Raw genomic sequence first — 19,612 nt, 5'->3', positions numbered from 1 at the left:
GGCAGGACTGTGGAGCACCTCACATCTGGCATTGGTGGTTCAGTGGTAGAATTCTCGCCTGCCATGCGGGAGGCCCGGGTTCGATTCCCGGCCAATGCAACAGCTGCAGCTTTAGGGGACCAAGGAGGACCCAGGCAACTACAGGCCAGTCAGCCTCACCTCTGTGCCTGGCAAGGTCATGGAGCAGATTCTCCTGGGAACCATGCTAAGGCACATGGAGAGCAAGGAGGTGGTGGGTGACAGCCAACATGGCTTCACCAAAGGCAGATCGTGCCTGACCAACTTGGTGGCCTTTTATGATGGGGTGACAGCATCGGTGGACAAGGGTCGACCAATGGATATCATCTACCTGGACTTGTGCAAAGCTTTTGACACTGTCCCGCACGACATTCTTCTCTCTAAACTAGAGAGGCATGGGTTTGATGGATGGACCACTCGGTGGATAAGGAATTGGCTCAATGGCCGCACTCAGAGAGTAGTGGTCAACGGCTCGATGTCCAAGTGGAGACCGGTCACGAGTGGCGTCCCTCAGGGGTCCGTGTTGGGCCCAGCCCTCTTCAACATCTTTGTCGGCGACGTGGACAGTGGCATGGAGTGCACCCTCAGCAAGTTCGCCGATGACACCAAGCTGTGTGGTGCTGTCGACACGCTGGAAGGGAGGGATGCCATCCAGAGGGACCTCGACAGGCTGGAGAGGTGGGCCCGTACCAACCTCATGAAGTTCAACCAGGCCAAATGCAAGGTCCTACATCTGGGTCGTGGCAATCCCAGGCACAAATACAGACTGGGCGGAGAATGGATCGAGAGCAGCCCTGAGGAGAAGGACTTGGGAGTACTGGTGGACGAGAAGCTCAATATGAGCCGGCAATGTGCTCTTGCGGCCCAGAAGGCCAACCGCATCCTGGGCTGCATCAAGAGGAGCGTGGCCAGCAGGTCGAGAGAGGTGATTCTTCCCCTCTACTCTGCCCTCGTGAGACCTCACCTGGAGTACTGCGTCCAGTTCTGGAGCCCCCAACATAAGAAGGACATGGACCAGTAGGAGAGGGTCCAGAGGAGGGCCACGAAGATGATAAGAGGGCTGGAGCACCTTTCCTATGAGGACAGGCTGAAAGAGTTGGGGCTGTTCAGCCTGGAGAAGAGGAGGCTCCGGGGTGACCTTATAGCGGTCTTCCAGTACCTCAAGGGGGCCTACAGGAAAGATGGGGAGAGGCTATTCAGGAGGGCCAGTTGTGATAGGACAAGGGGTAATGGTTTTAAAATAGAGGGAGGTAGATTCAGATTGGATATTAGGAAAAAATTTTTTACCATGAGAATTGTAGAACACTGGAACAGGTTGCCCAGAGAGGTGGTGGATGCTCCATCCCTGGAGACGTTCAAGGCCAGGTTGGACGAGGCCCTGAGCAACCTGATCTAGTTGGAGATATCCCTGTTCCTTGCAGGGGGGTTGGACTAGATGACCTTTGAAGGTCCCTTCCAGCCCTAACCATTCTATGATTCTATGATTCTATGAATAAATGGGGATGCTGTTTTAAGACATGCTAAGTAGTTCCATGTTATCCAGTTTTGGAAGCTACAATTAAGGGTGGAGGGACTTTAAATAAACAGCAAGATAGAGAAGTAGAAGACAATGACTTCTAATGAAAAATAGGACAAAACCTAAAAGCAAGAACACTGAAGTTAATAGTCCTTGGTAATATGAAAGTTTGCTTCTGAGAGGAAAGGGACATCTGTCTGAGTGAAAAGGACAATAATTAATGTCCTTGAGTTAGAGCACCAAAGGTTTAAATAAGACACTAGGGAGAAAACAAAACAAAAAAAGAACTGTCCAACTATAATGACGTTGAAGCACTGGAGTATATTACTTTGGAAAACAAAGATCTCCAGTGACAAAGATGCTACAAGACAGGCTAGACAATCATGTCAGCATTGGTTTAATTATAACAGATCCTGCCTTTGGGGAAGGGAAATGGATTAGATCAGCAGTTCTTGAGTTGTGGGAAGGCACTGACGTATCCTTGGAGGCCTAGACGAAGCTCCAGGAGAATTTAATCTGACATTTCTCCTTCTTCCTACCTTTTCCCCTGAAAATTCTTTCTGAAAATTATTTGAAGAATGTAGTATTTACTCTCAGCCAGCGGGACAGGAGGGGAGCAGAGCCATCAGACACACCCAAACTAAGGGCACATTTAGAGCATCGCCTGTGACCAACTGGGTGGACACTTGTTGCGTGTTCTTTGCATTCCCCTGACAAGAGTGAGCTGAACTGTGTTGAAGGTTATGCTACTACAGTGGCACAAACCCCCTGCGGAAGGCTGACCTTTCTCTTCCCAGCAAAATCCAGACTTACAATTGAGGAACATTTAAAAGTGTAGGATGTGAGAACAGTACAATTTCTCAGGGGCATCAAGACTAGGATAAACGAGAGGAAGCTTCTAATGATACCTGGAAATTCAGGTGATAGCTGCAGAATACAGCTACCCAGGGACAAGATTCTAGCTGCTGTGCAGAAGTACCACCTATTTGCTGGAGTGAAAATAGAGGTGTTTTTATCTATGAAGGGCCTATCCTATTACAGTAGAAAGATAGGCCAAATAATAATAAATGTTAGTACCATTGAAATAAATTACCTCCTAAATGGATTTCCAGCTATTCTTTCTACTCGTTGCATGTATAATTAATTAATAACAAACAAATTATATTCTCCACATTCATAGAAAATTTGACAGATGTTCAGGCATTTTAAGGAGCAAACCTGGATACTATGCTTTGGTTTCTACCTATCCAAGAAACACTGGAATAATGTTTCACAGTATTTCTCCTTTGGGAAGTGTTAATTTTTGGTGAAAGGGACTGGCAAAATGAGTATATGAGTTTTTAGCAACTAGAGAAAATGTTCAGCAAGTAATCCTTACTGTGCTGATCACTTCTGAGTAGGTACATGCAAATATTCACCATCCAAACTCTCAGTTATTTTTATAAATACCACATTTAGCAGTCACTTTTCAACATGAAAACTGCATTTAGGCTTCAAAACAACAATACCTATCGTTTGGGTTTCTGAGTTCCACAGTGCAATCCAGTCAATTTTCTCTCCTTGAGCGTGGCTGGGAAGCACCAGGCAGTGGCCAGCGCAGGTCAAGGCAGTGGCGTACAGAAAGAGAATGGATGTGCTGGTTCCAGGAACACGGCAGCTGGCGCAGGGCTGCACACTGAGCTCGGAGAGACGGTGTGCGCAGCACGAACACACTGCGACCTGGAGAGCAGGAGATTGCTCAGGAAGTCAGCCACGAGCTCGAGAACTTTTCTGCAGATTTATGTCAGCACTTTCCTTTTTTCATCTCCTTTATATCTTCTGCTGGTTTTGTGCGGTGGGCTTTTGGTAGCGGGGGAGGGGCTCCAGGGATAGCCCCTGTGAGGAGCTGCTGGAAGCTTCCCCCGGCTCCAGGTCGGATGCGCCGCTGGCAGGGCTGAGCCAAACAGCGCCTCTGTGAATAAACATGTTTAAGAAGGGTCAAAGACACCCGTGCCGTGCGGGACCTGCAGTGAAGGGAGAGGGAGGTGGGGGCCCGGCCCCAGCCCCACTGCCGCCACCCAACTGGGGATGGCTGTGGAGCCGCAGCTCGGAGAGCTCCGGAGCGCCCCGCTCCCAGGGCAGAGTTCATCCTGCCGGGACTGCCGAGGGTCATCGGGCTGGCTGGGCCCGGCACGGCTGCAGCGGAGAGAGGGCTGAGACCTGAGAGAAATGACTCTGCAGACACCAAGGGCAGCGAGGATGGAGCGGGAGGAGGTGTGCTGGAGCTGAGATTCCCCTGCAGCCCATGGGGAGATGGCAGCGGCCCCCCTGCAGCCTGTGGGTAGTAACGGTGGAGCAGAGATCCACCCGCAGCCTTTGGAGGACCCCACGCTGGAGCAGAGGTGCCTGTGCCTGAAGGAGGTTGTAGAGGACTGTCTCTCACGTGAAAGGACCCCACGCTGCTGAGAGAAACATTGGAGCAGAGATGCATCTGCAGTCCGTGGAGGACTCCATCCTGGGGCGGGTGGCTATGCCTTAAGAAGCTGTAACTCCATGGGAAAAGCCTGTGCTGAACCAGTCTGATGGGTAAGGGCTGGATTCTGTGAGAAGGACTCACATTGGAGAAGTTCATGGGGAACTGTCTCCTGTGAGAAGGAACCCCACGTTGGAGCAGGGGAAGAGTGTGAGGAGTCCTCCCTCTGAGGAGGAAGAAGCAGCAGAAACAGAGTGTGATGAACTGACCACAACCTCCATTCCCCATCCCCCTGTGCCACTGGGGGGGAGAAGGTAGAGCTGGAAAGAAGGGAGGAGTGAGGGTAAGGTGTTTTTAAGATCAGGCTTTGTTTCTCATTGTCCTCTCTGAACGAACTGTTATTGAATTAAATTGATTTGTCCCCAAGCAGAGCCCGTTTTGCCTGGGGCCATGGTTGGTGGGTGATCCCTCCCCAGTGTTGGCAGAAGGGGCGGGGGGGGGTGCGAGGGGGACGCATGGGGAGGGTAAGGAGTGAGCAAGCAGTTGCATGGTGCTTAGTTGCTGCCTAGGTCAATGACATATCTAATTAGAAATACATACCCTTTTCTCAATCTTAGCATATATATTTACAGAAGTAGTTAAGTGGCATTGGTGTTGGTCAATGAACCTTAAAACCAAATGGACCTCTAGGCATAAATCCTTTCATATGGCCATATAAATTATTGTATATGTACACATATGCACTTGTAATCACTTCTCTACTTGATCTGTCTGTTGACCCCATGCAGTGATGACTGAGAAAGTCAGGGTAAATCATGTCAAATGAACACAGGGATGAGACTATATACAGTAAGTCAGATGGGAAACTGTTCATAGTAAAGCTAAACACAGCCCACCAGTGACACTTTATATATGCAGATGACAGTAAATAGCAAAGATTATTAATAAACTTTGCAAACTTGTGAAAAAAGGAATTCTGGTTACCACACAATGAAACTGTAAAATTCATATTACAATTTAAAATTTGATCTTTAGGAAGAAAAACTATAGAATTTCCAAATAGAAAATTAATAATCAGTGTAAATTAAGCAATCAAAAGGTGGACTTAATTATGATTATGATCGCAGAATACTTACCTTATTTGAGAACTTCCTGATACCAGATTATAATGGAAACTATGGAGCAAAACCAAGATAAAAATAAGTGACATAATAAAAACAAAGGAATACAAAGCAGTACAAAATAGCTTCTCAGCATTCTAACAGTTGCTACATAACATATCCATCAGTAAGCAGAACAATATTTTGAGATTTGAAAGAAACTGTACAAACATGATATATTAGGATGTTGTTTCCCACCTTTTCATCTTCTCTAAGCCAGTACCGATCAATGGCATTATGTTTTTCACTGGTAAGTTCCTGTTTTCCCATTTCTTGTTTTACCTTCTTCGCCAGTCTCCTTCCTGTCCTAATTTCCTTGCACCTTTCCCGTGGGGTCCAAAGTTCTGAAAAAATATTGAATATTGACATTTGTCACCTGATGCAACCTTTTTATCACATTGATTGAAGCAAAATTCCTCAGCAGGAAGGATGCACAGTTTACTCAGGCGATGATCACTAAAATTCTAATGCTTTTGGAAAACCTGCTTCTTTCTCATCTTTTGTATATTGTAAGCAGGTAATGATAGACTGCACCTTAAATACTGTGAACAGCAATGGTAGATACAAGATGAATTCCTTCCATTTACTCAGAAGTCAAATTAGGCTGTCTGCAACTCCAGACTTTAAGAGGTGAATGGAAAGTAGTGAGGAAAACTGTCTGTATGCTTACCATCAGTTCACCCAGGACTGCTGTGCCAGTGGACAAAACTTATGGGTTACAGATGGAAAAAAGATTGGAAACCACTCATTTAGACTGATGTCTAGAGAGATAGTAATGCTACCTAAATAGTATTTAAGTAAGCATAGTTACAATTCCTCCTCTCCACTTCTCAGGCAGCTAAGGTCGCTAAATCTTGCAGTTGAAGGAATATAATAATCGTACATCAGTCTGGTCTTTATCTCTTTGATCTCCCTGCTTCAAGACAAGGACACTCTGGCTTTAAGGAAGGTTACAATGACCTCATTTATTTATTCCAATAATTCATATTTCAGTGCAAATCCATGGCCTGGAAAACTGATGTTTCTGCTCCAGCTTTGCAGTGCTAAAGAAGTTAAAAGTTGTCACCTGTTGCTCCCGTGCTTATTCTCCTTTTGGGTGGAGTCTCCTGGTGCAGGTCCCTGGTGGCCTTTGACAGAAGATGGCCTGCCAGAATAGGTTGCTCAAGAGTTTTGCCTTTGTATTCTGGCCTCAGCCAGCCCTTTACAAACCCAGTCTCCAAATTCCCAATGACAAAAAGGTCCCTGGCAAAACATCAGGATTCTTTGATATCACATGAACCATGTTCTGGGAACAGCACCAAAAGATCTTATCCAAACATTTCTCACAGACCTCACAAACGCTAGGAAAACCCAATTCAGTCCAACAGGCACACGGAAGAATGAGTTGCATCTTTCTGCTCCAGTGAGGTCTTTATTATTGTTACAGAGTTTTATCCCCAGAAAGTAACTTCTTTTGTTTTCCTCCATTTCTGGACAAGACAGCCTTAGCTCACAGTTTTGGTCCCACAGTAGCTTTGAAACTAATGAGTACAGTTGACCTTAACTGGACTTAAAGTTTCTACTCAGATACACAATATACGGTACAGAATTGCATATTTTCAGATTTTAACTTTATTTAAAGACACTTCTCTGAGTATCTGATGGATTTTAAGAGAATGCCCTTTATGCTAATGACTCAAAAAAAAGTTAAGACAGTTGACTGAACAGTCATTGTATTTAGAAGTATTTAGCAGTTAGTTATATGGAGCATGAACATATAATTTGTTCTATACATAAAACTTTGTTGATGCTGCAGTCAGTGCCAGAGGCAAACTCCTATTCTCAGCGATGCCAAGCAGTAGTAGCCCATCCTCATGAATCCTGTACTCCTTACTTTGGTAAGGAATAATGCAATGACCTAACTGTTTTTTCACATACTTCATTTTCAAAAGGTCATAAATTAACAGAGCCTAGTAAAAATATATTAAAAAAAATCCCTAGCCTGCTTTGCATAATTAGTTATCTAAGTAAATGTCTTGTTTAATTAGTTTTTACAGAAATGTAAAAAAAAAAAATCCATAAGCATGCACACCTCCCCAAACTTGACTTTCTGAATAAATTTGCATTTAGTACCTTAAAAATGAGTCTCAGAGATTCTGTAAGAGAGGCCAATTCCTTGTCTATAAAGACGGAGAGTTTTATATACCTCACCAGCACAATTTCAATGCTTTCTAGAAGTCCTTTTTCCATTCTAACAGCATGGTATTTTGATTTTACTATGTTCCACACTGTAATCACTCCAGCACTGAGATTCCTGCACACGAGATACTTTCAAGACAAAAAAACACACCAACCCAAAACACTCACCAATCTATGATTAGTAATTATTCTGCCTACAGAGTTGTCCCTGTGTCATGGTTTAGCCCAGCCAGCAACTAAATGCCACACAGCTGCTCACTCACCCTCCTCCATCCCAGGAAATGGGGAAGAGAATTAAAGGGGAAAAGGGAAAGAGACTCATGGGTTGAGATGAGACAATTTTATAACAATAATTAAATTAAATTAAAAGCAATAATGTTAAAACAATAATCATATTCTATGAATATATATTATAATAATATATATAAACAAGTGATGCACAGTATAATTGCTCATCACTTGGTAACCGACACCTGTTCTATCCCGGCAAACAATCCCAAAACAGGTAAATCCCGACACCATAATCCTGGATGAGTGAGAGGCCGAAAAAGAGAACAAGAGAAAGAAAGAACTCTGAGAGCCCAAGAGCCCAAGACAGCTCTCAGAAGAGCAAGAGCTTCTTCCCAGTCAACCCTCATCTATATATTGGGCATGACGTTGCATGATACAGAATATTCCATTGGCCAATTTAGCCCTCAATCCTAAATCTAAGTTCAAATCATGAGGGCAGTTGTGGGCTCTGTCCCAACTATGCTCCCCCCTAGTCCATCGAGCTCCTGCACACTGGCAAAAACATGAGAAGCTGGAAAGTCCTTCAAGTCTCAGTACCAGCTATAAACATCAGTGCATTATCAACATTTTTCTCATAATAAATCCCAGACTAAATCCAAAACATGAAAAGAAAAACTAACTCTGTCTCAGCCAAAACCAGGACAGTATCCATCCCTTATTCCATACCATCTATGTCACGCTCAAATCTCACATATGTACCTAATTATCATTCCCTTAGTCTACGGATTATCCATCCAAAATGTCTGTTGAGTTCATTTAGTCCATACCTTTGGGCTCCATCTGTCATGGCAGTCTTTCAGGGCAGGAGAGATGATGTGGAGTTCACTCACTCAGTAGAACAGATGACATGTAGTCTCCGTTGCATGTGGCATCTGGAGTTCATAGTTGATATATCCGGCACAGTCCATGTCCAGAGTCTGCAGCTTGAAGATGTCGATCTCAAGGAAATTGCTGTGTGTCAGTTGTTGGAATCAGTTCCGGTTCTGTTGAAGTTCATTCTTCGTTAACCTGGATGATTCTTACTATAACGTCATTAGTATAATATGTAACAACTATAACAATGGTGGTAAGCAGTGGCAGGGTTATTCAGCAATTAATATCATACAATTCATTGTTTATTTTCACTCAACATCAAATCCGCTTGAGGTACACATCATACTTGCCCATCCTTCTGCATGACCCACTAAGTGCATCCAGTTCCTTGAGCAAAAGCAATCCCACAAATGGGTTTACCTTTACCCGAGGCAGGAATAATCCAGACTGTCTTTTCCAGCATATTCCTAATGTGCACTACAGAGACTTTATCCCCTTCTACAGTACATAAAGGTTCTGACTGGGCAGGACCAGTTTGATTGGCAGATCCTCCAGTGTTGACTAACCACGTGGCTTTTGCCTCAATGTACCCAATGTTTTAAAGTTCCACCACCCATTGCCCTCAGTGTAGTTTTTAGCAATCCATTGTATCATTTGATCTTCCTGGAGGCTGGTATACCCACTCGATGCCATGCTCTTTGGCCCAGGTGTCTGTAAGATTGTTTAGAAAATGAGTCCCATTGTCTGATTCAATTGACCATTCTCCCCAGCTGCAGTGTAGAGCACATTTTTAACATCTTGACCTGTCCAGACTGGCCCAAGGGCTACTGCATTTCCCATTTCATTAGTTCAAAGGCTTGTCATTGCTCAGGGCCCCGTGTAAAATCATTCTTCTTTTGGGTAATTTGATAGAGAGGGTTTACAATCTGGCTGTAATCTGGAATACGCATTTTCTAGAAACCCACAATGCCTAAAAAAGCTTGTGTTTCCTTTTTGTTAGTTGGTGGAGACACAGCTGTTATTTCATTAATCACACCCATTGGTATCTAACGATGCTCATCTTGCTATTTTACTCCTAAAACCTGAATGTCCTGTGCAGGTCCCTTGACCTTACTTTATTTTATGGCTTTTTTAATGAGATTTCAGAAGGATTTGGATTATTTTCTCCCCTTTCTCAAAAAACATCTGCTGCTGTGTTGCCCCATATGATGATGTCATCAATGTATTACAGGTGTTCCAGAGCTTCACCCTGTTCCAGTGTAGTCTGGATCAGTCCATGGTAAATGGTAGGACTGTGTTTCCGCCCCTGGGGCAGTCGATTCCAGGTGTACTGGACACCCCTCCAAGTGAAGGCAAACTGTGGCCTGTACTCTGCTGTCAAAGGAATTGAGAAAAATGTATTAGTGATATCAATTGTGGCATACCACTTGGCTGCCTTTGACTCCAGTTCATATTGAAGTTCTAGCATGTCCAGCACAGCAGCACTCAGTGGCAGGGTAACTTCATTCAGGCTACAACAGTCTACTCTCAGTCTCCGCTCTCCGTTGGACTTGCACAGGCCATATGGGACTGTTAAAAATTGAGCGGGTCTTGCTGATCACTCCTTGGCTCTCCAGTCGAAGAAGCAACTTATGGATAGGAATCACAGAGTCTCAGTTGGTGTGATGTCGCTGTCGGTGCACTGCTGTAGTAGCGATCGGTACATGTTGCTCTTCGACCCTCAGCAATCCCACAACAGAAGGGTGCTCTGAGAGACCAAGCAAAGTAAACAGCTGCTTGGTTTCCTCTGTCCTGCCAAAACCAGGAGACCTTGTTATGTTTTGAAGTCTGAAGTGGCTTGGTTGATGTATCTTCTGAACACTCTTATGACTGTGATCTCCAGCTCCCCGGCATAGATATCTATGTATTCAGTTGGAACACAGGATTGAAATCCTGGCCTCACTGAAACCTGTGGGAATCAGGAGTTCACTTTTGGAGCCCTGAGCTTTCAACATTAACAAAAAAGAATCCTTTTCTTCAATTTTTGCTATCATTTGGTTGAGACACACTCTAAATAAGTCTCCACATGAAGCTGTTTTGAGGACGAGTCCTTTGGCTAACACTTTATTGTTTGACTTATTTTTAACTGAATGATTCCAGTAGTGCTCAACATTGTATTCATTTATGTTAGTTATGAATCCAGCCCTTTGCAATGTGTAAACTACTTCAGAAACAGACAAGGCGATTCAGGCACAAATTACAGAAATTAGTACATTTTTTCTGTTGCTTTGGCAGAATCACCTTTTAAAGGCTTCAGTCTTGCTTCCAAAGGAAGTGTTGTGCCTGTAATGTTGTCTTGTCTGCTACCTGCCCTAATCTGAAAGAAAGAAATGTTTAAACATCAAATACCTGCCTATTTTGAACCTGTGTGGGACAATTCTACATACTCACAATGTTCCAAATTCTCCTTGTGTTTTGTCCCTTGCTTGCAGTAACAGTCAGACTGGTCATTGATCTTTGCAGCCAAGTTCCACATTTGAAGGTAGTTCTTTCCACCACAAAAGGCTAAACAAAGAAGTTCAGGACAAACACCTACATATTTAAGGTTAAACTGGAAAAAAAAAAGTATTTGTAGCACAGGAATAGAATATTCTGTAATTAATACATGTGTCTATGGTTGTTCTACTGGGACTATATTGTGTGGTTGCTTGAAAGGTCTACCTGAATTTTGCTGGCCTCCTTTTTGAGAAGTACACAAAAGCCAGGTACATAAGTCTGCACTGGTGATTAGTTCACTTTACAGGTGAAATACAAGGCACTGATCACTACATACAAAGCCTGATGCGATCTGGCTCACAAAGAATGTAGAAAATAGCAAAATTTTCTCTCTGCTACTGTCTTACCACAACAACTGTGTTCAGAAGGAATGTTTCGGGTATCTTTTCCAGAGCTTAGCTCCATAGGATTTACGGACTTGGACATTTTTTAGAATAAGCCATTGTTTGACTTTAATGACATCAAATATATGTCTGACTCTCGTATTATTTACAAGATATAAAATACATATTCAATTACAGATCTTTGATAATAGTGTACATTTTACCGATAAATTATTGAGATAGCAACAGAAGCTTGAATTCAGCACTGAAATTCAGACCTTTGGTTTCCAGAATTTGGAGATTTTTATGATTACAAAGCATATTTCAGTGATAAGGAGCAACCACAATCTCTGGAACTTAATCTAAATTTTCTTAAAGTTTCACAGAATTCCTAGGAAATTTGGTTCAGATCTTTTGAATTCTCACAAGTGTTCACCACTTAAGCCCATCTCCTTTGTCACATAACTGATTTTAGAACACTCAGGTCATTTGGTATTCATTTTTTTAACCATAGTTTTTCATTGCAATCTTGTTACAAATGTTCGTATGAAACAATATGAAATTAAATGATGTACCATGGTGAAGTAGAGAAGATTATTGAAATGCATCAGCACAAACTGTGCAATAACTAAGGAATACGGATTGACAATATTGCTAGGTTGAGATTTCTGTTTGCATGATCCTTTCGGAAATGAATCAATCCAAAAAAACAATTCTTTATTTAACAGATGGCAACAGAAATGAAACTGCTCACCTCCAAGACAAGCTGAAGGTAGCTTGGCCACATGCCTGTGGCCTTCAGATTGCAGAGTATTATCCCAGTGGTATTAGTGTCTGGAATACGGCTGAATGCCACAAGATGATAGCCTAGATGATTAATGAAGCAGGTGCAAATAAAGTAATTGCAGCAACCCTGAAGAGTGCAAGCATAGGCAAAGGTGCTAACACTGAAAAGTTCTACTTCCATAATAGCCTGCTGCCCTGTAAGGAACAGCAGAACTGTTCATAGCAAGAGAGGAGTTTCTAGTACACCACTACAGGCACTTTTGAAACAGCAATTCTTTTTAAATCTGTAAAATCATCTGAAAAGAAAATGCTCTCTCAAGAATACTTTAGGGTGAAACTCACCTCACTGTAAAGCATGGGCAGCCCTGCTGACCCTTCTGAAAGTAGTGAAGTAATACAGAATTTGGTCTTGGAGCAGCTGCCAGGCATGATAGGATGCAGGTATCAGAATCTGGAAGATTTAATGAAGGTGTGAGAGAGCTGAAACCTCCTGCCTTCAGACGGGACACAGCTAGGTGAAAAAGTTAGGGGTAAAAGCCCAGATTTTTAGAAGGAATTAGGCAACTAAAGTTGCTGGAAGGCTGCCAGTGTGACTTTCAAAAACTCCAGAAGAATTTAGAAAAGATACTCTTACAAGACCTCTTTGGCCACTCAAATATATTAAAAAATTTGGCACAGCTTCTTTTTCTGGAGAAGAAAGAATAGGGTTTCTAAACATTCATTACCTAAAGATCACAAGGAAGTAGTTATTAGTTACAGCTTCTCCCTGAACAGCAGCCAGAGAGTCTTGGCATATCAGCTTAACAACCACATCTCCTTTGCTAGCACTGAACACCATGGCTTCTCTTCTATTCCTGTACAAAAGAAGAGTCAATTAAACCAGAGAAAACATATCTTGTATGTAGCCTTATTCTGTCACACTACTAAATAAAACCTGAAGTCGAAGTGCATTTACAAGGAAGACTGAGTTGTTTCCAGATGTGTATGCACAACCCAGTGCAAGAGGTATATGACAACATCAGGTCTATACTGTCAGAATCAACTAGCTGAGCAAGGTACAGAATAAATCCCAGATGCTCTGATGCAGCCTGATTGGGACTTTTTATACCAACTATGACATGACTGGGAGGGGGAAGATTGGAAGGGCAATCTTGCTGCTCTGGCAGTGACAGCTCAGGAATAAAAAACTATCAGATTGCCAAATATGCTAGTTAACTGCACATTTTAATGCTGTAAAAGATTGGCACAAACAGTAGTTGGGATTTTTAATGTAGTTTGATTTTGCTTCTTTTTAAATATTTTGCCCCTGTCTCTGCCTGCACTGAATTTAGATGCAGCATACATTACGATCTGCTGTGCTCCCAATGTCATTACCGTCTGCAAATCTAGCTTTTAAACCCTTCAGACATTCCAGTGATAAAATATGGGACTGAATAAGGACATCAACATACACTTTGTACGACTCTCTTTATAATCTCTTTTATGTATGGCCTATTGCTTCCTTCCTCTTTCATCAATTTTGTCTTAAATCCTTGCAGCTGGATTTGCCTTTGCAAACTATTTCTGTCTTTGATATAGAATATTGCCAGTGCCACTTGAAAATCAAATTAATGTGAGTAGCAGACACTGGACTTCTCCTAAACTTCATCATTCAAATCCTGTCAAACATACTGTGTAAGTAATTGTGACTATCCTTTCCTACTATTATATGCTACAGAAAACCTATCATTTTTTTACGTGACTACAATGTTTACACAGAGCAAAGATGAATAATGAGCTCCCAGCTGATACTGGGAGTAGAACACCAACTGAGAGAACACTCCTGCACTGCACTAGCACAAATCTTGGTCTCAGAAATTTCAGTTTGACAATCTCAGCAAACATTGTGTAAAGCTGCACGCTGGATTGGTATTATCAAACCAGGAAAGAATGCCCTTCAACTTATGGCTGGAAAAAGTACTTGAGTAGCAGTTTGCAGCGAAAGATATAGTAGGTTGTTGAAGAGGTGAGGTAATTCATACCTACAAAATTGTATTCTTAGGATTAATCCCTTGTAACATTTAGATTTGGATTATATAATGACAATACATCAATTATACAGCAATGTAGTAAATACAAAGAAATACAAAGAAATACAAAGAAATACAAAGAAATACAAAGAAATAGATCTGACTGTCACAATAATATAATGATGGAAGATTGATATTCAGTTGAGTTATGAAGAGGAATTTTTTAATCCTAAATTTTGACTGGTGAAAATACTTCCTACTACTCTATAAGCACATAGAATATAATCTTTCACTGAATTTCTTGATGCAAGTATGGAGCAATCCCTGTGTATAGGAGTATCTGCTGAATAAACGTGTATTTCATGCAGCAACTGGCATGAGTCCATCAGAACAAAACCCTGAAATAATTGAAAAAGTATAGGTTCAAACACAGAGCTGAGTATATTTCCTGAGTCTGCATCTGGGATATATTCCTCTCCCTCCCCTGACTTCAGAATAAAGTATGAGGCAATAAAACCCTGAGGGGAAAGGAAGTCAAATGTGAAAACAAGAAGTATGAAAGTTATCAGCCACACACAAGGTAAGACAGAAAAATAAACCCAAACAAGAGAGAGAACTGAAAGAAAGATTGAAATGACAGTGGGAATGAAGTGCAGAGACAGAAGAAAAAAGCTGTCAGAAATAATTAGGGGGAGCATAAAAAGCAATCCAAGAAACTGAAAAAGAGACCTGAAGGGTCATTTTGCAGCTAGTTAACTGCATCTGAAAGAAATTATAATACAACGTATCTTCTCTACCAAAAAACTTCTAAGTTTTCTCCCCTTCTATTGTCTTTAACTAAGAAAAACCTAAAGTGCATTTTCAAAGTGTCATACAGCACTGTAACGTATCCAACAGCCACTGCTGAGGAGGTACAATTGTAAACTGCATAATTTAAGGTTTGTGTTGTTTTTCAAATTTATGAGTCTCCTGCTAATCTTTTTGAAATTTGTATATTTCTCTTTTTATTTACTACATTTGATAGATTAATTCACATTGAAATGTTGGAAAATGCCTATTAAAAATCCTGACAAGTTATGCCATTATTTAACTAAATTGACAGTAAAATAAATATAGAAATAAGTCCTCCTCTCTGAAATGCTGAAATATGGATAATGAGCCCTTCATAAGCCAGATAGGATCCAGACACTAAAAAAGTCTATTAAAACCTCACACTCCAGTATATAAGGCAACTTCTAACTGAGGAAGCCATACACGAAGTTCATCACAGCAATTTGATGTAAACTGTCAAGATTTTGAATTTGAAAAAAAATGTCATAGGAGATCTAATAGGCTGAATGTTTACCCACAACTGCTGGTGTAGGAAGCAAATTCAACTGTTACCTAGGGAAGTTTAAACATCTCCCATCGGTCATAATTCTTATGACCAAGAGACTAGTGGTTTTGCAGAAGTCAATGATGCCACAGCACTGAAAATTACAAATGACCTGAGCAAGTAGCAAGCAGCTTAGAGGCAATAAGGACCATCTCTGTATATGATTGCTCAGCTATAATTAAATGTGTGAGTTTTCCTGCCTTTTGTAGTACAAAAGGTCAACTCCACCTATTCCTAAAGACTGTTTATGTTCATATGGTCAACCACAACTCAGAAATTGTTTAAGAAGCTGTTCCTTACCACCCTTCTGTTGTTACATCTCCATGTCTCAACATCTGCTTATTTCTCTGTGAATGATTTATTCCAAGTGCAGAAGGAAACATGTGGGAAGAAGGTCATTTGTCCAGAAGGATCAGCACTCCTCCCATCCTCTAAGTCAGAGTAAGATTTTTTTAAAAGTTGATTAAATAGAAATTGATTTTACGATTTAATGAACAGAAAGAAAACCAAGAACAATAAAACCTCTCTCATCTAAATTAGCTGATTACCATCAAAAAATCCAACAAGGGGTTCCCCGTTCATTGCTGATGTCAGTATTGGCACACCTAAGACAAGGAGATGTATGTCTTAATCCTTCATGTTTATGGATAAATAAATCAGGTATATCACTATTCTCAAGAATTATTATTTTTTTAATTGCTTTTTATGGGATGTGTCAGGCTCCTAACCTCTTCACCATAGCACTAAAACTTGATTTTAAATAATTTTAGAGGCCGGGGGTTTTTACATGTAGTAATAAAAACATAGCTTTATATAATTAAAAAATGGCTGGAATTTTAACAAGCTTCTATCAATATACATTTAAGAAACCACTGTAGTTGGGCTGGATAAAAAATTGGCTCAGTAAAAAAATCAGAACATTCTTCAGTATATCATAATGAATGGGGATAAATTGGAATATGTCAAAATACTGTGATTTTTAAGGAAAAACGAAGATACGTAAGTTTGGAAACACTTAAACATTTAGTTCCAAAATTCTCAGTCAAAATAAATACTTTAGACACTTGACATATTTCTGTGCTGAACGAAATCAGAACACATAATATGCATGAACACCTTCTATCGTTTTTCAGCCAATTTATTTCTTGATAAACAAAATGTCAGTTTAATATAGAGCAGAAATATCCTCCAATCTGTTTGTAGTCAGGAATTTTGAGATATTTCCTTTAGAAACATGGATAACTTATTCACCTTTGCTTCTACCTGGCCTAATTTTCTCAGGGATAATTAGTTTACTCTCAAAGTTATTTCTCTTTTATACAATTTTGGTGTCCTTATGTTACAAAGAACGGCATACACAAAACCCAAAGAATGATGACACGTACTCACAAGGCTTTGCTTTGCTTGTTTTGTTCCCAAAAGAGGTCATGACTTAGCATAGGGAGGCACACTGATTTCCTACCCAGTCCCATCCGCTCCCAAGCTAACTTGAGGACAGATGCCCACATCCAAAGTCCTGTGACGTGTAAGAGAGGACTTTCATCAGGGAATCCCCTGGAAATTGAAAGGCCAACTCAAGTTGTGCCAGGGAAGGTTTTAGACTGGAGATGAGGAAAAATTTCTTTACCAAAAGGGTTGTCAAGCATTGGAACAAGCTTCCCTGGGAAGTAGTTGAGTCACCATCCCTGGAGGTATTTAAAAAACGTGTAGACATGGTGCTTAAGGACATGGTTTAGTGGTGAACTGAGTAGTGCTAGGTTAACAGTTGGACTCAAGGATCTTATAGGTCTTTTACAACCTAAATAATTCCATGATTCTATGAAAATCTGACAGCTCTTGGCTGCAGCACCCTCTGGTGGGTAATACACACTTCAGAGAACAGCAATTACTCGTAAAGGTAACCACCATGAAACAAAACAACATGCAGGTTGCTATATTTTTCTTAAAACAGACAGAAATACACCAGCTGAGTAATGATTATAACAGAGATCAGAGCTTTAAGCTGCAAATTGACACATTTGTCCTGAAAAGCAAAGATGCAAAGTTCCTGCCAGAACTGAACTCCCTTCAGATGCAGAGAAGAAAAAAGATGGGGTTTTGGTCCAGGTGAAAACCTATTTTCAGCACATAATATTGATTAAAATAAAATAAGGCACTCGTTAGAACACTGTTCTTTTTGATGAGAACATTTGCTTGGATTTCTGTTCTTGACTAGTACTTTGAGGCCTAAAGTTTGACGTCCTCTCTCAAAAACACCTTGTTAGTGGAATTCAGAAAATACTCATTATTTCACAAATTTCACACCCCAAAGATTGTTAATTTGTTTCAAGGAGTTTAGCTCCAGTGGAAAAGAAAAATACACTTTTAAATCTGTGGTATCTTACCTACAAAGTATACACATCCACACATTTACCAGCTGAAACAAATGCAAATGAAAGCATATTTTATAATTTATATTCTTAAGCACAAATCTAAGTCCTTACACAAGAACAATGTACACACTGTATTGCAGTATCCCAAATACATGGGTTACAATAATGGCAATTTGTGATAATTCTAATATTAAAATAAGCACCAGTAATCTCTGCACTAAAAACAGTACTGAAATTTGGGTAACCTCAGAAAAATGCATGGAAATTTTGCAAGCATCAGCAATCTGATAGCAGAGGCTTAGAATTAATCATACTCTTCTGCTCCCACCAGTGGCACCAATAAATCAAATTATAACTCTTGCATCCCTGCGTTATTTTTTTTCATTCAGAAGCTTACTTGTTGATCTGAAACACATACTGACAGTTGGTTTGTTGGAAAAATAAGAACGTTCCATTCAGAAAACAGTAGTTGAGTGTGAGAACATTTGGGGTAAGAACGGTCACATGAGTTCATGTTCTTCAGTGGACGAAGTTCATATTGTTCAGGCATAGGACCAACTTAACTGTATAATCTATTAATTGAATTGCTTATGGAGTTATGTCATGTTTAAAGACAACTCAGTGGATGAAAAGCTGGACATGAGCCAGCAACGTGTGCTCACAGCTCAGAGAGCCGACCGCACACTGGGCAGCATCAAAAGAAGCGTGGCCAGCAGGTCGAGGGAGGTGAGTCTGCCCCTCTCCTCTGCTCTTGTGAGACTCCACCAGGAATACTGCATTCAGCAATGGGGTCCTCAGCACAAGAAAGACATGGAGCTGTTGGAGCAGGTCCAGAGAAGGGCCACAGAAATGATCAAAGGGATGGAACAACTCCCTTGTAAAGAAAGGCTGAGACAGTTGGGGTTGTTCAGCCTGGAGAAGAGAAGGCTCCAGGGAGATTTTATTGCAGCCTTTCAGTACTTACAGGGGGCTCATAAGAAAGATGGGGACAAACGTTTTAGCAGGGCTTGTTGCGATAAGACAAGGGGTAATAGTTTTAAACTAAAGGAGGGTAGATTTAGATTAGATATAAGGAAGAATTTTTTGACAATGAGAGTAGTGAAACACTGGAACAGGTTTCCCAGAGAGATGGTAGATGGTAGAATGTTTCCCTGGAAACATTCAGGTCAGGCCAGTCGGGGCTCTGAGCAACCTGATCCAGTGGAAGATGTCCCTGCTCACTGCAGAAGGCTGGACTAGATGACCTTTAAAGGTCCCTTCCAACCCAAACTATTCTATGATTCTACGATAACTAAGCTGCAGGTATGTATTTTACATCACAATTTTAATCCTGAGAGAAAACTGTAGAATTTTTAAAAGACATCTAATTAATACTTTTCTCCTTTTAAAAAGGAAACCATCCAACTTTCAGGTACAAATAAGAATTTGATATCAGAAGCTCTTCACTAGATATGTAGTTTTAATTGGAATTCTAAGCAATGAATGAAATACCCTAGAAACCTTTCCTAGAATTATTTTCATTAGTTCCCTCTCCCCTTATGCTGCTTCATATGTTTGCATCTTACATTAACTAACATTAGGTTTTTATGGGGTGAAGGGCTTACATGCAAGTCATATACAGTACAGACTGACTTGTTTGTAGACATGTAGGACTGGATCCTCCATGTAGTCTCTGCTGGCTAATTAATCTGTAAATTTATGAATCCTCCTGCTTGTGTATCATGGACTGGGGACAGAACAGAGAACAGAGTTGTATCAACCTGCTTACAACACTCACAGTTCTG

General features: G+C 41.1%; 1 non-coding gene across 1 annotated transcript; it reads left to right on the top strand.

The window, feature by feature from the left end:
• Nucleotides 1–28: 28 nt before the first annotated feature.
• Nucleotides 29–99, top strand: TRNAG-GCC (transfer RNA glycine (anticodon GCC)). Its single transcript has one exon. It is a non-coding gene; the product is annotated as a tRNA-Gly (tRNA).
• The last annotated feature ends 19,513 nt before the right edge of the window (nt 100–19,612 follow it).

The sequence above is a fragment of the Tauraco erythrolophus genome, chromosome 5 (genome assembly GCF_009769465.1).
Source record: "Tauraco erythrolophus isolate bTauEry1 chromosome 5, bTauEry1.pri, whole genome shotgun sequence".
Lineage (NCBI taxonomy): Eukaryota > Metazoa > Chordata > Aves > Musophagiformes > Musophagidae > Tauraco > Tauraco erythrolophus.
Note: the sequence above shows the minus strand (reverse complement) of the source record. Positions and strands in the feature narration are given on the sequence as shown.